The sequence below is a fragment of the Cryptomeria japonica genome, chromosome 9 (genome assembly GCF_030272615.1).
Source record: "Cryptomeria japonica chromosome 9, Sugi_1.0, whole genome shotgun sequence".
NCBI classification, from domain to species: Eukaryota; Viridiplantae; Streptophyta; class Pinopsida; order Cupressales; family Cupressaceae; genus Cryptomeria; species Cryptomeria japonica.
Window position 1 is genome coordinate 241697113 of NC_081413.1, and position 19029 is coordinate 241716141.

A 19029-nucleotide genomic window follows, 5' to 3' on the forward strand; every position below is an offset into this window, starting at 1 on the left:
CCTTCTTTGTCAAAATAGGGGCATTCACAATCTTTCCACTGAAGGAGACTCGGCCATTATTATCAATGGCCCTAGAAAAGACTCTCTACTTGATTGGAAGTTTAATGCACTCTTCTCTTATATCTTCTTTAGATCCCCTCTTAGGGCCTTATAAGATTTTACACCTATTGGTATACATATGCATATTTATACAAACATGCATATATATAAATAATTACACACACACACACACACACATATATATGCATGGATGTATATGTATTAATATTCATATAGATATATCACATACGAATAGGAATAAGAGATTATGATGCTTTAAGAGTTAAAATTTTATCTATTAATTTATTTTATATTCTATATGTATTTTATAGCTTCGATTTAGACCATATCTATCTATGGTTTTTAGCCATATTTAGAGGCAACCAATACCTTTTCAGGACATATTCTATTAGAAACTCCCCTAGATTAGTACTAACTTGGTGGCATACTTATGGTGATGATGTGACTTCCCTTACCATGATAGCCAACAATTGCTTAGCAGCCCATTCGTGTAGAGGTGACGGTATTAATTACCTTGATCATGGAGATTGTTTCAATAACATCTTGGCCCTTCGATCTCTATCATTCAATTATGTCTATCGTTCCTCTTAGGCTAGATGAGTCGTATTTAATGATTCCTTTTAATACTAGTTCTATTTATATTTACACTTGCTTGGGCTCTGGCTTATTTGATATTCTAGCAGCTCCCTATGGATACCCCGCTAAGATTAATAGGGCTCACGTGGCAAATGGCCTTTGTAGTAGAAATTAAGGAGGAGAGATTGAAAGGCATCCTGGTCTTGCCAAACCCCCTAGTCATTAGGGAAGTCATGAAAGTCCTTGGGAATGGCTATATTATGAATGAAGACCCCACTAGAGCCAATTCAGACATTGCCACAATGTTCTTGGCAGTGGCTATACATTTTGAGAATGACAGGAATGTGGTAATGAAACTTTGTAAAAAGGTCTTCAAGAAGGAACTCCTTGGAGAATTGGACCATGTGGTGGTTAATATTGATGAGAAGCTCTCTGCTCCGAAGCCTCATGACTATGATATTCTCATCCGAATGAACAACCAGGTGCCTAGATACCCAATTCTATCAATTGAGGATCCGATAGCCTTTGAAGCCTACAACCCAATTAGGTGAAGGAATCTCTTCTTCCTCAGGTGGATTCTGTAGGTTAGGAAACCGATGTAAAATAGGTGGCTGGCTAACTATTTAGAAGTGGAGAATATTGAAGTGGTTCCAGACAATGTGAAAATCCCTCCATCCCCTGCTTCATCCCCTACTAATTTGCCAGCCAGCTCTAGAGAGAAGACTTCATAGGAGCGGGTAAGGAGATGTTAGGGCTAGTTAGAGGGGTCCATTGTGCTTTCAGGCTTCCTGCCTCTTTATGACTCTCAAGTATTTATAGTTCGTATTTTGACCTAGATTATTCTTTAGACATATGGCTGTTAAAAAGGATTTTTCACTCTATCTTTACTTTTGCTTCTATCCCTTAAGATGGGTCTTTCCTTTGTAGCCTGGACTTAGTTTTTTGTAAGTGTTTAGGGATGAAGTATATTATTCTTATCATCTTTACTCTGGTAGTATGTATTTATCTTGTGTGAACTAATGGCCTTTATGACTAGAAACATGTTTTAGTTTGTTCCAAGCTTTTAATCAGGTGCTATCTTATTTTCTCTCTATTTATATATATAAAATATGTATATATATATATATTTACATATATATGGGTTCTCAAAAGTAAAATCTCCTATCTAGATGTATAAAGATATATGTCTGGTTTCATTTAAGCAGTCTTTAGCCTTTTTGAATGATGATGGATGTTTCAGTAAGGTGGTTGTCTTCTACTTTATCTGTAAGCATCTATGTCGATTATGTGAGCATCTTTCTATAATTTAGCTCTAGGATTTCTCCTTCTTCCTCCTCTCTTGCATAGGATGTTTATCTATGTTTGAAAGGTGGAAGCTAGCATTATTTCTCTTTGTAGTAAGATGGAGAGAAATGATCTAGCTTTGATAAGATCTGGTCTTGGTCCTTTTTGAATGACTCTATTTCCCAATATAATTCTATGATAATGCTAGTCTATTCTTAACATTACTTATAGTCTCTAAGGATGTTGTAGATTAATTATGAAAGTTTCGCACCATCAGTTGTGCAATTTTTTGGGCTAGAATCTCTTGGAGTGATTAATGTAGGATAAGTCTAAAGGTTTTATGCAGGTCTGGTTATGATTATCCTTCTAGGGCCTTCCCCTTGAGGGCTTTGGAGCTCAATTATGCATTCACGGAGTCTCTTGACTTTGCTCTCCCATTTAAGCTTTGTAGAGCATCTCTTGGCACTGATCTTGGTCGTAAGATCTTTTGCAGATTAGGAGATCATTCTGAAACCTACTTCAGAGAAACTAGATCCAAGAAATAAAGGGTTTTGCAGACATCATTTTTTAGGAATAAGGAGTTCTCTCAAAACTTCAAAATTTTAGAATGATTTCTCTCTACCAGATAGATCAGCCTATTGGGATCTTACCGAGGACTCTTGTATCATTTTCTCATTCTTGTTGAGTATATCATTAGATTCTGATCCTCTAAGGGATGTGGATGAGACCAAAGGTTTTCTTCCTCCATTCTTTCCTACCGGTGCCCACACTGAATGGAGTATGTAATCATTTTCTATAATTAATAAAAATTTTAGGCTTCAGACTTTTACCGATTAAAAAAAAATGTAATATAATATTATAATTCTTTTTTTAGGATTGAGGCTCTATGGTTTAGTTAGGGTTAATGTATAAATAAGGTTAAGCTTCAATTACATTTTGGGTTAGTGTTTAGGGTTCATTTTGGTTTACTATTAAGGTCATGGGTTTATTTGGTTTAGTGTTAGGGTTTTAATAGGTTTAGTGTAAGAGTTAGTGTATACTTTGGTTTAGTTAGGGTAAGGTTTAAATTTCATTTCATTTTTTATTTTGTTTCAGGTTAGGGTTCAATTTTGATTAAGATTAGAGTTAAATTTGGTTGTGGGTTAGGGTTTAAGTTGGTTTATGGTTAAGGGCCAATTATGGTTCAATTTGGTTTAGGGATATCATTTAATTTAGTTTAAGATTTGGGTTGTAATAAGTATATGGTTAATGTTTAATTTAGTTTAGTCTTAGATTTGAATTTTCATGGTTGTTAGGGTTAATTCTTAAATAAGGTTAGGGTTAATGTTTAGAGCAAGGTTTAATACTCAATTAGGTTTAGGGTTAGAGTATAATTTTTTTTAATGTAATGGTATAATTTGGTTTAGGGTTAGATTTCAATTTGTTTAGTTGTGGGTTACAATTTGATTAGATTTATAGTTAGGTTTCAAATTTGTTTAGCTTTAAGATTAGGGTTGGGATTACAATTCAATTTAGTTTTTTGTTCAATTAGATTTAGATTTAGTGTTCCATTTGGGTTGGGGTTTAATAAGTGTTAGGGTTCAATTTGGGCTAGGGTCTGTAAAGGTTATATTTTAATTCATGCTTTATTTTAGTGTCACGGTTACCTGGTTTGATTTAATTCAAGGTTTATTTTGATTTACTATTTAATTAGGTTCAAGTTAGGGATGAATTTACTTTATTCTTAGGGTTAGCGTTCAATTTGGTTTAGTATCAAATTATAAGGTTACGATTCAAATATGTCTAGAGATTGGATTTAATTTGATTTAGTGAACATAGGGTTAGGATTAAATTTGGTTTAATGTTCAATTATGTGTAGTGTTAGGGTTCAGAATGGTTTAATATTTAATTAGCCCTAGGGTTAGGGTTTAATTTGGTATAGTGCTTGGTTAGGGTTCAATTTGGTTTATTGTTTCATTTGGTTTAGTCTTTCGTTTCAGTTGGGTATAGGATTAGGGTCCAATTAAGTACAATGTTCAATTAGGTTAAGAGTTAGGGTTTAATTTGTCTTAATGTTCAATTTGGTCTATTTTTGGAGTCAAGATTAGGATTCAATTTGGTTTAAGGTTGGAGTTAGTGTTCATTTTGGTTTATTGTTCAATTTGGTTTAATCTTTTGCTTTAGTTTGGTATAGGGTTAGGGTCCAATCAAGTACAATGTTGAATTAGGTTAAGAGGTAGGGTTTAATTTGTCTTAATGTTTAATTTGGTTTATTTTTGGAGTTAGGGTTAGGCTTCAATTATATTAAGGTTGGAATTAGGGTTCATTTTGGCTTATATTTATTACATTGAAATAGATATTCTTGCATGCTTAAGATAGTTTTACAATAATAATTCATTTAATTAGATTGTATAATTCCTTTCAATAATATAACTTTGCTATTTTTATTTGGTTTCAAAAATATATTAAAACAACATAATTTAGTAAAAGAAATTCTTTTTATTTATTTCATGGATGGAAAAAGTTATTCAAGGTCTAACCAACTTTTATGTACTAATCTTGAAATTGATAACAATTACCCATTCAAATTATTTGTTTTAATGTTGTTATGATTTAGTTATTTATTTAATGTAGTTTTCCATGAATTATTTTTTTAATAAAGTTTTTCTAGTCTTTAAATTGTAAATACTGGTCAAAAGATAAATGAACTTGATCCCTTATGGAACCAACCATTCAAATTCACCAACATACTAAGGGCCCATTGATAAATGAAATAACTATTCAATAAAAAATGCTAAAAAAACTTAAGATTTTCATGCAATGATTTTTTTAAATAATATAGATTTTCTTTTTGTATTTATTTTTTAAATATAATAAAAATAACATAATTTATTTATAAATAAATAAATTATTATTTTATGGATGATAAAAGTTATTCAATGCCTAACCAACTCTATGTATTAATCATGAAATTAGTGATCTAAATTATGTTTGATGTTTGGTAAGATTGTTGCAAATATTGTTAGGCCCAATATGGAAAGCTAATGTACTGAGAGGGGAGGGGTGAATCAGTACTCCAAAACTTTTCTTGAATAATAACTTTACTGTTATGCATAAATAGAATAATGCAGTAACATAAAATAAAGTTAAAGCAAATAGATAACAATCATACATGATTCACTCTATAACACATATATTTTGGTTACATAGAAACTCTTGGTTAGAGAGACAAACTATGGTGGGGATGGCACCCACAACTTCACTACTGCAATAATAAAGTGTGCTTGGTTAGAGCTACATTTTAGCTATTTCTGATAGCTTACCCTATTAGGATTAACAAGATCTATTAGATCTACCTTGCTAAAGGATTTTACAACATTTATTCTGAATGCTACACCTAGTTAGAGGCTTTACAATTTATAGACTTGATTAGAGTCTTTTACCCTGTTAAAGGTTTCTCTTTCAACTTCACAATATTACAATAAAATCATTACAAATATCTGCAACTTTACATCTGAAATGTTATAGCAGATTCTATGTGCTCATAATAGATTACCTTGCTTATAGCATACCTTGGTAACCCATATAGTAACTCTATAAACCCTTCTGTTTACTCTGTTCTTTGACTGTTCTCTAAAAACCTTCTTGGTGACCTCTGTGTCTCTATAACAGTCTTCTTACACACACATATACACCCTTAACTCATGCTGTATGAATAGATCTCTTAAGAAGGTGATCTAATTCATTGCTTCGATCTTACAAACATGATTCCTCGAATGAATAATTATACAAAATATTTCATTGGTTAGATTGATCTCAAAATCATACACAATCTTTTAGTGCAATTTCCAATGTAATAACGGTTAGATGTGCCTCGATCTTGTAACACATTTTCATATGCATGTCTAGGTTCAATGTATCTGGTAACACATTTCACTTGGTGTATATTAACTCGGTGTATCATCTTTACTGCTCGGTAGCCATAAAAAGATACTCGATAGATAGCTCGGTGTATACTGCGTTCTGTGACTGCTTTCTTCTGTAATTGACTTCTCTGTGTATACCGAATACATGATTCGGTAGTGCTAACTGACTAGAGTATATAGTATGACTTTGAATATAAAAACTAATGGCAACTTGATAAGTAGTAACAATCTCCTCTTTTGACATTAGTTGAGATGTTTGACAAAACTACTTTCGAAGTCATAACTCAAAAATCTATATACATTGCAAAATGACTATACTTGACAATATATACAATAGTCAATGAAATAGTATATTCAGATATACTCCCCTTATCATTATACTATACATAACTCGGATTTTGCATGCTCAGTTCTATGCTTGTGTGCTCTGCATACTCTGCTCAGTATACTCCCATTGTATACAATACTCCGAATACTGTATCAAAACTGTATCACTCCCTCAATATATAGTATCACTCCCCCTTTTTTGACAAACATCAAAAACTTAGTTTCCATACGAGGGTGGTAATTGATCAAAAATGGATTGATACTTTGTTTGGGTGTCAGTGAGTGTGATAGATAGGGCATCCTTTACACTTTCCATTAAACAAGTTTGTGTTTGAATATCAGCCAATAGGGATATTAAGCCATCAAGAGTGCTTCCCTCTTATGTAGTAGATAGGCGTGTAGCTCAGTTAATTTTTTCTTGCATTGATGAAAGATGAGGAAGGAATAATGTCTGGAGTGTCATTATATCCATCTTGATCTTATGCTCTTCATTTCTTAGTTCCAATTGTTGAGCCATGAGCTGTTGAAGCTTTGTATAAAAATTCTGAACTGAATTGGGTTCACTAGTCAACTTATTTTAGAGATCGGTGATCTCTTTCTCAATTGCATCAGTTTTATTCTTGATATCTTTAATGAATATAGAAAATCTACAAAGTTTCTAAAATAAATAAATAATATGCTTGTGTTGAGGGGACAACTCAGCAATGAATTTGACAAGCTTGACTTTCCCAATTGCTAGATCTTTTTGTACCTCTTTTATCACTTTTGCAGTAAGCTCCTTGTCTTTTAGCTTGCTCAAGTATTTAGATGCATCTACTTCGGATGTTTCTATTTGATTAAGGAGTTCATTCAGTTGAATGTAGATGGATGCATCGGTTGACACTGTAGCTGAAGGTAGCATATCTGTCAGCAGTGTTTTCACCTTCTAAAGTACTTTATTCTTCTTTTGAATGGCCATCTATTTTTCTTGTTCGGCCTTTGCTTTGCATAGTTCACCGAAATCAATAAGTTCTTGCCCCTTTAATTTTGAGATATCCACATTGGGAAACACTATTGGTTTAGATAAATCAACTTTGAAACTATGCTTTTTCACCTTCTTCTCTTTACCTTTGGTTGGTTGGACCAAGACAATATCTTGAGAGGCTTGGTGACCCTCGATAGGTTGCTCAGTAGAGGCAACACTTTGGTCGGTTCCTATAGCTACTATGGTGTCTCTCGGTGCCTCAGTACTGCGTGTCTCAACTGCTACATTTTTGGTGCTCGAGGGTGCTTGAGAGGTCTTTTCTTGAGTTGTACCTTCTACTGCTTCAGACTGGTGACCTTTGGTGCCTTGTGCTATATCTTGAGGAGCTTCGGTAGAGACAGGTTGATTGATCGGTGGGTAAGGCTGAACTTGTTCTAAAATAGATTCACTAGATACAAGTTTTGCATATGTAGTGCCTTCTATCATTTCCTGCTCTGGTGCTTCTGCATCCATGACATCTTCATCAATTTGAATAGTGTCAGCTGGGTCTTGCTTGGTATCATCAGGACTATGCTCAGTGACATTAGGATCGTGTTCAGTGACATCAACAATTTGAACTTTAGATTGTTCACCGACATCCTTGATTTTGAAGATTTCCTGCCATTTTACTTTTGTCTCATTTTCTACATCAATATATAGCCCATTCATCAGTTTTAAGGCTCTCTATTTGACAAGAAATTTGCAATTGTAGGTTGTAAAATGTTCCTTTATTTCTGCTATAGATATATCAAGAAATAGATGGACTAGACTTCTTTCTCTAATTTGTTTCTCTGAGTCCATTGCGTATTTCCACCTATTATCAATATGCGAGTAAAGTTCATTTGGAAGTGACTTTACTAATTCTAATGGAGCTAGCCGAAACTTTAGAAGTGTGCAAATAATAGCTTCTTCAATTTGTCTCTTCTCATCATTATTCCTAGTCTCATACTTGACATATCTAAATCCTGCAAATCCACCATATTCTTTTAGATTGGCACATAAGTTTTCAACACTATGTATATTTACCTTCTTGCTCTTTACAATCTGGAATTTGTTTGCATCTTTGGATTCTGTATCACTAGACTCTTTTGCTAGAATGAGTCTCCAAGTAGATTTCTTGTAGGTCTTGGTTACCTTGGGAGCAGTAACACTCTTTTGTCTCTTACTCGGTGATACAGTTGATGGTCTAGTGTTAGGTCTCTTTGTTGGTGGAGTCGGTAGGGCCTTTGAAGTGTCCAGTTTCTTTCTTTTCAACACTTTACCCTTATGTAATTCAGTGCTCAATGTTATTGTTGCCTCTTGACCTTCAAATTCCTCTTCGGTGATGGCAAGAGTGCCTTTGACAAGTGTAGAGGAGGATTCTTCTCCGAATTTCTCCGTTAAAACCTTTATCATCTTTGTTTCTTTTCTTGTAGCCTTGGGTACTACAATGCTCATTTTTACTTTTCCCTTCACCTCTTCATAGGTTCCATATCTTAGCCCGGTAGCATGCCTTGGTAATGAAAGATATGCATCAATTTGTTATTGTGTGATATCAAAGTCAATCTCGTAACCCATTGGTGGCAATGATTAAGTTCTTGGTTCCACAACATTCACATAATAGTAATTAGTATCTACCTCAAAGCATATATCATCCTTATATTTCTCCACTAGCTGGGGTGGAATCTGGTACCTGTTGTGCATCTTCTCTTGAAATTTGCTGAAGTAGTCATCCATTATATCATTGAAATTATTTCCCAACTTCTTGATAAAGTCATTAATTTGATGGGTGATTGGTCGGTGTAGCTCCCAAACTACTTTACCGACTGATGGAAAGAATTTCTCAAAGTAGAAAAACATGAATACAAGAAGTGAACCAAACTTCAATATATTTGTCGAGTTGTTCTTCTTCGGCTTCCTTATTATGTTCAGGTTCTCAAACAAGTTCTTCAATAACACTTCACATAAGTCAACTTTCATTCCCTTTTTCACAATTTTATAGGCTAAGTCAACTATGGCATAGGGTACACTGTTTTCCCTTGCAAATTGGAAGAAACAGTAACCGATTACTCTAATGGAAAACTTAAGTTCTGCATCAGTGACATTGTTTAGTTTCAGTCCTCTGTAATCAGATTCTACTCCGGTTAAACTAATTAACTCCTTCTGTGATATCATCTTCTGAGCTTGTGCATGATCATAGATAGGATAATCGGTGATCACATGAATGATTTCCTTGCTGATTTTGAATGGTTGCTCTTCTAGCCACATGAAATCATCATGAACTCTGCTTAGAACAAACTTAACCCATTGGGGTTTGAACACATGAGGGTAGGTTAGGGCTTCAATCAATCCCTTGATTCTGATGTGTTCATACTTGCTATTTAATACACCATCAGTACATAATTCATCATAGGTGTCTCTAATCTCAACACGACTGAGTTCTTCAACATGGCATTTAGTGAAGAATCTCACATCTTCAACTAACAAGACTTGATCCGGGATGAGTGAAAAGGCAATATTGTCATCCGGTTCAGAGGTGACTTGAGGAGTCAAAGTGTATTTCACTGAGGGCTTCTCTATATTCTTGACAACTACGAGATCTTGGATCTTGGGCGCCATTGTAGATTTCAGGTAAAACTTTAGTAAACTATCCTTAGGATTTGATGGTTTACAAATGGCAGACATTTCACACTCAGCAGATAATAGAAATTTGATAAGATCGGTAAACTAGCTTGATAGTGTGATGAGATTTGATGTAAATAACTTGGATTCGCTTTGAATGAAGTTTGATCACCTTGATTCACTCTGCTCTACTCTTTCAAAAACTTGGTGAATGTAAATGACCACGAAAATACTTTTAAGTACACAAAATACCTTATCAAGCTCCGTGCGGGTTAGGTCAAAACATTAAATGCACTCGATTCACCTTTTAACCAATTTACTCTCTCTTTTTTTGTTTTAACCGAGTAACCAAATTTCCTTCATTTACCGACTTGATAGGCTTCCTATATTCACCAACTTGACAGGTTTCCTGTAAAGTACTTTTAATAGAATTTCAAACTTACTAATGCATCTTAACTATGCAGATTTTGAATTTAGTACATAATAGAATAGGAATTGTTATGATTTTAACCTTCAGAGAATGCAGTCCCTTCATACCTTTTCTGATTAATTTGGAATAGGTGCACCTAACTCGGTAGGTAAGGTGCTTTCTTCATTTGACATAATTTCCTTCTTTTTCCAAATCATTTTTAATTTCTCTTTTATTTCTTCAGTGTCTCTTCTAGGTTGATCTCTACAATCTCTAGCTAAATGTCCAAATTTGGGATAATGAAAACATGTCATACTAGGATTTCTCCATGATCTTTGGTTGTTCATTCCAAACCTTATAAAATAGTTGGCACTAATATGTCCATATCTTCTACAACATTCACACCATATCCTTGTGTTGTAGTCTCGTGGTACTGCTGCATATTGTCGGTAAGGATCTGTGTGAGTCCGGTAACCTCTAGTGTTTGCTTGGTGTGCAGACCACATGTAGTTCTTTTGCTTAAGCCAACACTTCTCAGTACTATGTCCATATCTATTGCAGTTTCTACAAAACCCTTTGAATTTTGCCTTCTGATAGTTGTTAACAGACTTTGTCCTATATTGATTAAATGTGTGACCATATTTATTGCAATTGTAACAATAACCATTGGACTTAGTGATATTCAGTTGCTTACCTTTTCTGATTTGGCATATGTTGGTAGTATGACCTTGATTTCCACAGTAGTAGAAAATAGGCTTCTTTCTTTTGATGTTATTCCTGTTTCTAGCTTGCTTTGATGATTCTCCTCTTTCGGTAGTATGAATTCCTTTGTAACCGAGTCCTGCATCTTTGTTGGTTCTTCTTGTATTCAATTGCTCATCCAATATTTTTGATGCTCCATAACTCTTCTTCAGTGTTTCTTTGGATATCTTCTCTATTTCAAGTTCATCGGTCAACCTTGATACTTCAAGTTTCAATGCTTGATTTTCATCATTCTTCAGAATTGCTTCATGATGTGCATAACCTAGTTGATCTGTCATATTTTGTTGAATCCCAGTCAACCTTATGATTTCATCATTTTTATCAGATACTAAGACTTCAAGCTGTTGTTTCTCTCTCTGTAGATCTCTTGCTTTATCCTCAGCTGTCCTCAATGCGTCTAGATTTTCAGTCATCTATGTACCAAAATGTTCATGTTCTCTTTTCATTGCTTTTATTTGATCAACGAATGCTTTGTTTGTTTCTTTCAATACTCCAATCATTTCTTCAATTTCTTCAGATATACTATTCTTAGATGATGTCTCAATTTTTTCCACTAACTCTTTAGAGTCCTACAAATCATCAAATAATCTTCTTCTCACTTTCAGAGATTTTTGCATTTGCCTTTGCATGTCTGCAATCAGTTGATTAGCATGATCCAGATCTTCTTGCAGATATACAATCCTCCAAGATTGTTTATAGCCTTCCATTGATAAGATATTTCTCTTTAGGTAGTTGAACCCTTTTCCAAGATTCAACCTCTGATACCAATTGTTAGGCCCAATATGGAAAGCTAATGTACTGAGAGGGGAGGGGTGAATCAATACTCCAAAACTTTTCTTGTATAATAACTTTACTGTTATGCATAAATAGAATAATGCAATAACATAAAATAAAGTTAAAGCAAATAGATAACAATCATACATGATTCACTCCATAACACATTTATTTTGGTTACACAGAAACTCTTGGTTAGAGAGAAAAACTGTGATGGGGATGGCACCCACAACTTCAATACTCCAATAATAAAGAGTGCTTGATTAGAGCTACATTTTAGCTATTTCTAATAGCTTACCCTATTAGGAGTAACAAGATCGATTAGATCTACCTTGCTAAAGGATTTTACAACATTTATTTTGAATGCTACACCTGGTTAGAGGCTTTACAATTTATAGACTTGATTAGAGTCTTTTACCCTGTTAAAGGTTTCTCTTTCAACTTCACAATATTACAATAAAATCATTACAAATATCTGCAACTTTACATCTGAAATGTTATAGTAGATTCTATGTGCTCATAATAGATTACCTTGCTTATAGCATACCTTGGTAACCCATATAGTAACTCTGTAAACCCTTCTATTTACTCTGTTCTTTGACTGTTCTCTGAAAACCTTCTTGGTGACCTCTGTGTCTCTATAACAGTCTTCTTACACACACATATACACCCTTAACTCATGCTGTATAAATAGATCTCTTAAGACGGTGATCTAATTCATTGCTTCGATCTTACAAACATGATTCCTTGAATGAATAACTATACAAAATATTTCATTGGTTAGATCGATCTCAAAATCATACACAATATTTTAGTGGAATTTCCAATGTAATAATGGTTAGATGTGCCTCGATCTTGTAACATGTTTTCATATGCATGTCCAGGTTCAATGTATCTGGTAACACGTTTCACTCGATGTATATTAACTCGGTGTGTCATCTTTACTACTTGGTAGCCATAAAAAGATACTCAGTAGACAACTCAGTGTATACTATGTTCTGTGACTACTTTCTTCTATAACAGACTGCATGATTTGGTAGTGCTAATTGACTAGAGTATATAGTATGACTTTGAATATAAAAACTAATGGAAACTTGATAAGTAGTAACAAATATGTGATTTGATGATATTTGAGAGATGTGTTGTCATTGATGTCAACATATTTTTCTGTGAGTGATAGTGATCGAGTGAATTCAATGAGTTGGTTTGTTCTATATGGTGATGATCAGAGTTTGTGGATTAAAGGGTTTGTTGAGGATTATGTATAGATGATTTAGTATAATTTTTAGAGGTCCACATGAAGATTTGAGTGACTTATGGTTATTTATGTTGTGGCCATTTTTTTTGTTGTTCAATGATTTCAATGTTCATTATTTTGATTTGCATTGCTCTGCATTGTAATATCTTATTTTGCAGATTTGCAAGAATGTTTCGGACATTGATGTGTGTCTTCAATTTAGTTGGTTCATGTTTGGAGCTCGGTAAGTTATTTTTCCATGTTGACAGTCATTCCAGTTAGTGTTCTTAAAGTTTGGTATGATGATGATGTGATTATAGTAATTTGAGTTGTTGTGGATGTTGTGGTGGTAATTCATGATGCTTGTGGATATTTCTGGATCATGTGTCTTTTGTGTTGGTAGTTTGCATTGATCACTATGCATGTGATTGAAGATCTTCTTTGGTGTGATAGTGTTCTTCATTGTTTTGGCTGACTAGATAGTTGTAGCATGTTACAGATGTTCGATGCATAATTCCTGGAGGTGTACCATATTTGAGGTGGGTGATCTAGGTCTGTGCTATGTCTTAGCTGACATTGCTTGGTCCGCATTTGGTTTTTTAGCATGTATGGTTATATTTGTTTAACTAGGTGATGAGTGTTGAGCCCACCTTTGTGAGGTTGATGTCATGTATAAATAAATGTAATAACTTTGTAATTGAAAGTATGCTTGGATGATAATGAGAATGTATGTGTGTTGAATGTACACATCTTTTGAAGGTAGAGCATAAGTGTGATAAAGTAAGTTGTTATGTGCTTAACTGGAACTATAACCAGGAATTAGGAGATTCTATTCTTTCAGTTCATGATATTTCAATTGTGATCCGAATCTATTTGTAAGATAGTGAGTCTTCCCCAAGGTTGTAGCCCTTGTTGTTTTTGAGCAGTGAGCTCTAGGTGGTGTGCCTAAATGAAAGTGCTTTCCCCATTGTAATATTTCATATACTTCTAACAGAGTATCATCATATTGTGGGTAGGTTCCTAACCTTGGTTTTTCCCTTGAATGTGTTTTGCATGTCAAAAATCTTCCTGTTATGTGTGTTCATGATGTGTTGTTGATTTATCCTTTCATGGTTAATAATTAGATCAGATATTAAGTTTAATTTGTGTGTTTCTGAGACAACTGATTCACCCCCCCTCTAAGTTGTCTGCATAGAATCAAACCTATTGCATCAATTGGTATCAAAGGAAGTTCCTCTAGAGAAGCTTAACCACTTGAGGTGATCTGGGATGATGACTTACAAGAAGGACAATCTAATATTTGATGGAATTAATTATTCTCTTTAGAAGAGCTACATGGAGTGTTATCTAAGATGCATTGACAAAGCCTACTGAAATATTACAAAAAAAGTATATTTTTCCTACTAATGGACCTACTACTCTAGATGAGATAAAGGAAGTTGAATGTCATATTAGAGCTAAGGAATTGACTAATTATGAGATGAAAAATGTTATGGAATTGTAGATTGCTCATGAGATCTGGAAGAAGTTGGAAACCCTATATGAAGAAGACATCTATGTGAAGATTGCTAAGTTGTAGAGTTTAAAAGGAAAGTATGAGATGCTAAAGATGGGTGAAGATGAGAACATTACTTCTTTTATGCAGAAGGTGAATGAACTAGTGTGCAATATTAGATGTGTCGATGGAAAGTTGGAAGAATCAGAGATTGATGCTAAAGTGCTTAGATCCTTACCTGCATCTTACAAACACAAAGTTGCTGCTATTGAGGAGATCCGAGCCATCATTGATGTGACTAGAGACATGTTTATTGGTAAGTTATTGGCCTTTGAATTAAGTGAGTTTTGTGATTCCCTTCCTAAGATGGAATCTGCACTGAAAGCCACTATTTCCAAAATGGATGTTGAGATATGACCCAGGAGAAAGTTTGTCAAGGAGGATATCAAGATATGAGAAAGAGATAATGGAGATGGAAGAAGAAGAGTGAGATCTTGAGGATCTTGAAGCATTCATTGCAAGGAGATTACCTAAAGGAGCCGATAAGTATGAAGGAAAGTTGCCTCTTAAATGTTTTTCATGTAATAAGATAGGATGTTTTGCCTCTAGGTGTCGTGAAAGAGTTCCTAGAAAGACTTTCAAACCTAAATCTGACAAGAGATGTTATTATGCTGCTGATGATGGTGTGTGAGATGATGAATCAGGTAAAGGAAATATAAATGATAATGAATAGGTGTTTATTGCTATCAAGGAAGATGATCCAATACCTACTGATTCTGCCAACTGCATGAATGTGGAAAGAGATTTGGCTACACAAGTTGAAGAGAAAGATGAATGGGTGAATAATATAAAATGCTCTCATCATATGACAGGTGATAAGAGGAAGTTTGTGAGCTTTGTAAAAATATGAAGGTGGACTTGTGAAGTTTTGATATGATAAAGATGTTATAATCTGTGGGAGAGGTTCTATCTATCTTGATGGTAAACACAATACTCATGATATCTTGTATGTGGAAGGTCTAAAGCATAATATTTTGAGTGTTGGAGAAATGGTTGACAAGGGATATGATCTTCAGTTCAAGAATGGCAAGTGTAGAATCTTGGTTAGCTCCGGAATTGAGATTGCATCACGTACAAAGACTAAAAGTAATATCTTTCACTTGAATAGTGTCGGGGTAAAAGATATTTGATTGCTCAAATTAATGAAAGTTGGTTGTGGCATAGAAGGATGTGTCATGTGAATTGTAATAATATTATTAAGATAAGTTCTAGTCTATTTAATCAAGAGGTCAAAGCACAAACACAAATCTAGAAGAAATAATCAAGTAGAGTACTAATCCAGTGAGTAATTGGTATAAAATTATGGATAGATAATATTATATATAATCCCTTCATATGCCTTCAATGAAATACATGATCATCTAATCATGAATCATTTTAAATTATAAATTAGTAGAAAGCATATAACACTCTCCAAACATTATCAAATTTCCTCCAAGTCACAACTGAATGATTGTTATAATAATATTATTATGGTAGGTAGAATTCACATATAATATTTATCCATATTCATAAATATGAAAATGAATATATGATGTATGATTGTATCAAGTGTATGTAAATATTATTATTTTATCTAAATATCTTTGCATTTAATACAACTATAATAATCTATCATGTAGGGTAAGGAAGTAAGAAATATACAACTAGGGAGAATAGCCATTAGGGCACCCTATGGCACTATGAAAGGGAGATAATGGCTAAGGGAAACCTATTGTCATTTATCTTTCAATACACATCTTGAGGGAAAGTTAATAAACCATATGGATCTTGAGTCATGCATGGAGGGAGAAAAATTGTATTAGGGTACCATACCACATCTTCTTACTCCATGTTTTTCATGACTAAGATTCCCATATAAATCAAACATGCTATACAATTATGATTTCCATGCTCTAAACTTAGATATATCCATGAATGATGCTTGAAATATTATCTAACCATAAGGTTTATCATTGGTGTGTGTGTGTGTTGTTCATGTGGTGATTACAAGATTAAAATCCAAGATCATGATATTAAAGAGATAATTATATGGTAAAATAAAATCTTGACCCTAATTTGTTGTAATTTTGATTTTAGAGGAAGTTATAGAGAAATTAGGAAGGGGACATTATAATATGACCCTTTATGCTTCATTTTCCACTTTTGAATTGGATATGCCTATCTCCCTCTTTCACTTTACAATTGCTAATTATCTAACTATAAATATTGTTAGCAACACACTCTCCTTTTCTTCTCAAATCCTTTTGATGGTCAATATCATCATTCCACCCTCTCAAAAAGACATTTTACTAGAATTGTATCACTCTCTCTTCATAAAAATCACTATAGACAGTCCTACCAAAAATAAACCAACAATTTCAACAACCACTAAAGGAGTTTTACCTGCTAAAAGTCAAAGGAAAATTGCCTTGCATATCCAAAGGTGATCTTCTAACTCTTTACATTGTTACCATTGTTGGTTCCCAAATCAATAGATTGTAGATCCTAGAGAAATAACCACTGAATCATAGATAGATAGGATTAGTTTTTGTTGGTGTTAGAAATAAGCCACACCTGAACCGACGATGGACTGATCCAAGAGGGGCCATTATCTCAGTGGTAGAGCACTTTAGTAGCGTATGGAAGGTCTTAGGTTTGATTCCTAGTTGGTCTATGTCTCAATATGGTATCAGAGCTAGGTCCAGGCTAGGAGCCCCAAGCACACAAGAGGTGTGGGTTAAGGGGGGGTGTTGGTGTTGGAAATAAGCCACACCTAGACTGATGATGGACTGGTCCAAGAGGGGTGAGTAGCTCAGTGGTAGAGCACTCTAGCAGTGTATGGAAGGTCCTAGGTTCGAGTCCTAACTAGTCCATGTATCAACAATTTTAGCCAATGAAAGAGATTTAGCACAAAGGCTACAATCTTCTACTCTTTAGGCTCTGCAAGACCTAGGTGGGTACCCCTATTGCAATGTTTTACACCATTTTAACTTTATATGGATAGACATTGCAGTGTATAGAAGATGCTTTCAATGAAAATATACCAAGGAAAAGTATGATATACTACGAATTCTAGCTTGAACCTTAGCTTTTGTTACTCTGTCTTGCATTCAAAGATGACTTTAATCTATTTCTATTCCTAATACAAAAGAAAAAAATGAAATATAAAAGTTGAAACAAGAATGTTGAAATGATCCTAAAACTTAGAAAAGTATGACCACTGCCTATTCAAGGGTGCTACAGAGTCAAATAATAGGTTAAAAGATAGAAAATATCACAGTATCATCATTAAAGTTCAATACTAAACATTCAAGACTTTCTTAAAATGCTCATAATGAGAATGTATTCACAACTTCCTCACAACACCTCTCATGCAAATGTTGTAGAATTCAAGACAAAATTTAATTCATTTACTTGAAATGAAACCTATCAAAACATACACATTATCCATTAGAGAAGACATATTGAACATGTCATTAACATATCAAGTCATACAACACAATACAAAATATATGAGAAAGACAAATGAATGTCCTCTTTATTGATTTTTAGAATAAAATTGATACATTCATGATAGATTGTTGTGCTCAATAAATCTGTAAAAGACTAACTATCATAATATTGCCTCAAAGCTATCCTAGTACATACTAGGCAAAATTTCAGAATCGTTCTTCTTGGCTCTAAATTTCCTTTTATAATACAAGTGAGAAAAAAAAAGCTTCAAGCCAATAAGACACATGTCAAAAGTACAATGTTTTACAATTCTCCATTAGTCCCATTCTTGTCATTCTCAACATATGTGCAATCTTCCTAGTTTCATTAAATGCAAACGGTTGGGAAATAATCATCCAAGAAACCTTGGATTGTAGGTCCAAAAAATTTACCTCTAACTAGTACCCTACTACTTGCATCTGTCAAGGTCTAAAGTACATATTGATTCTTGGTAGTAGGTGTCTTGTAAAATGATCACTGGTGATTGAGTACTTCCATCAATCCTACCATAATAGAAAAATCTACACAAAATTTACAATCAACAAAATAGAAAGACCATGACTAGTCTTCTTCATTAGGTTGATCTTCTTCCAAGGAGTAGTACCTTTTATGCAATGCTTCTATTTCATTACCCGACCAAGAAAAACACCTCAATCTTTGCAATTTTCTCGTTGCCTTCTTTATTTTGTGGGCGGGTACGAATGCAATTCCCAAGGTAAATCTATGGTACATCTAATCCACCTCCGCAATCTTATCAATAATATTAAAGGAGGTATCCCCTTGGTTTTGATTAGTAGCCAAAGATGTCAGAACTGCATTAATTACATCTTGGAAACCCTACCTCCACTCTTCTAGGCCTTTGTTATGTCCATCATTTGTCAAAATTTTGAGGACGTGCCACTTTTTAAGCCCTTCGAAAGAATTGATCATTCCCAACTGAAGAGGGGAAAATAGATTTGAAAGGTAAACTAATCAAAACATAACGAAATAAACATGCAGAATGCTAAAATATCATTAAAAGACCATTTCACCTTGCTATTTTACCTTCTCCTTCAGATTGAG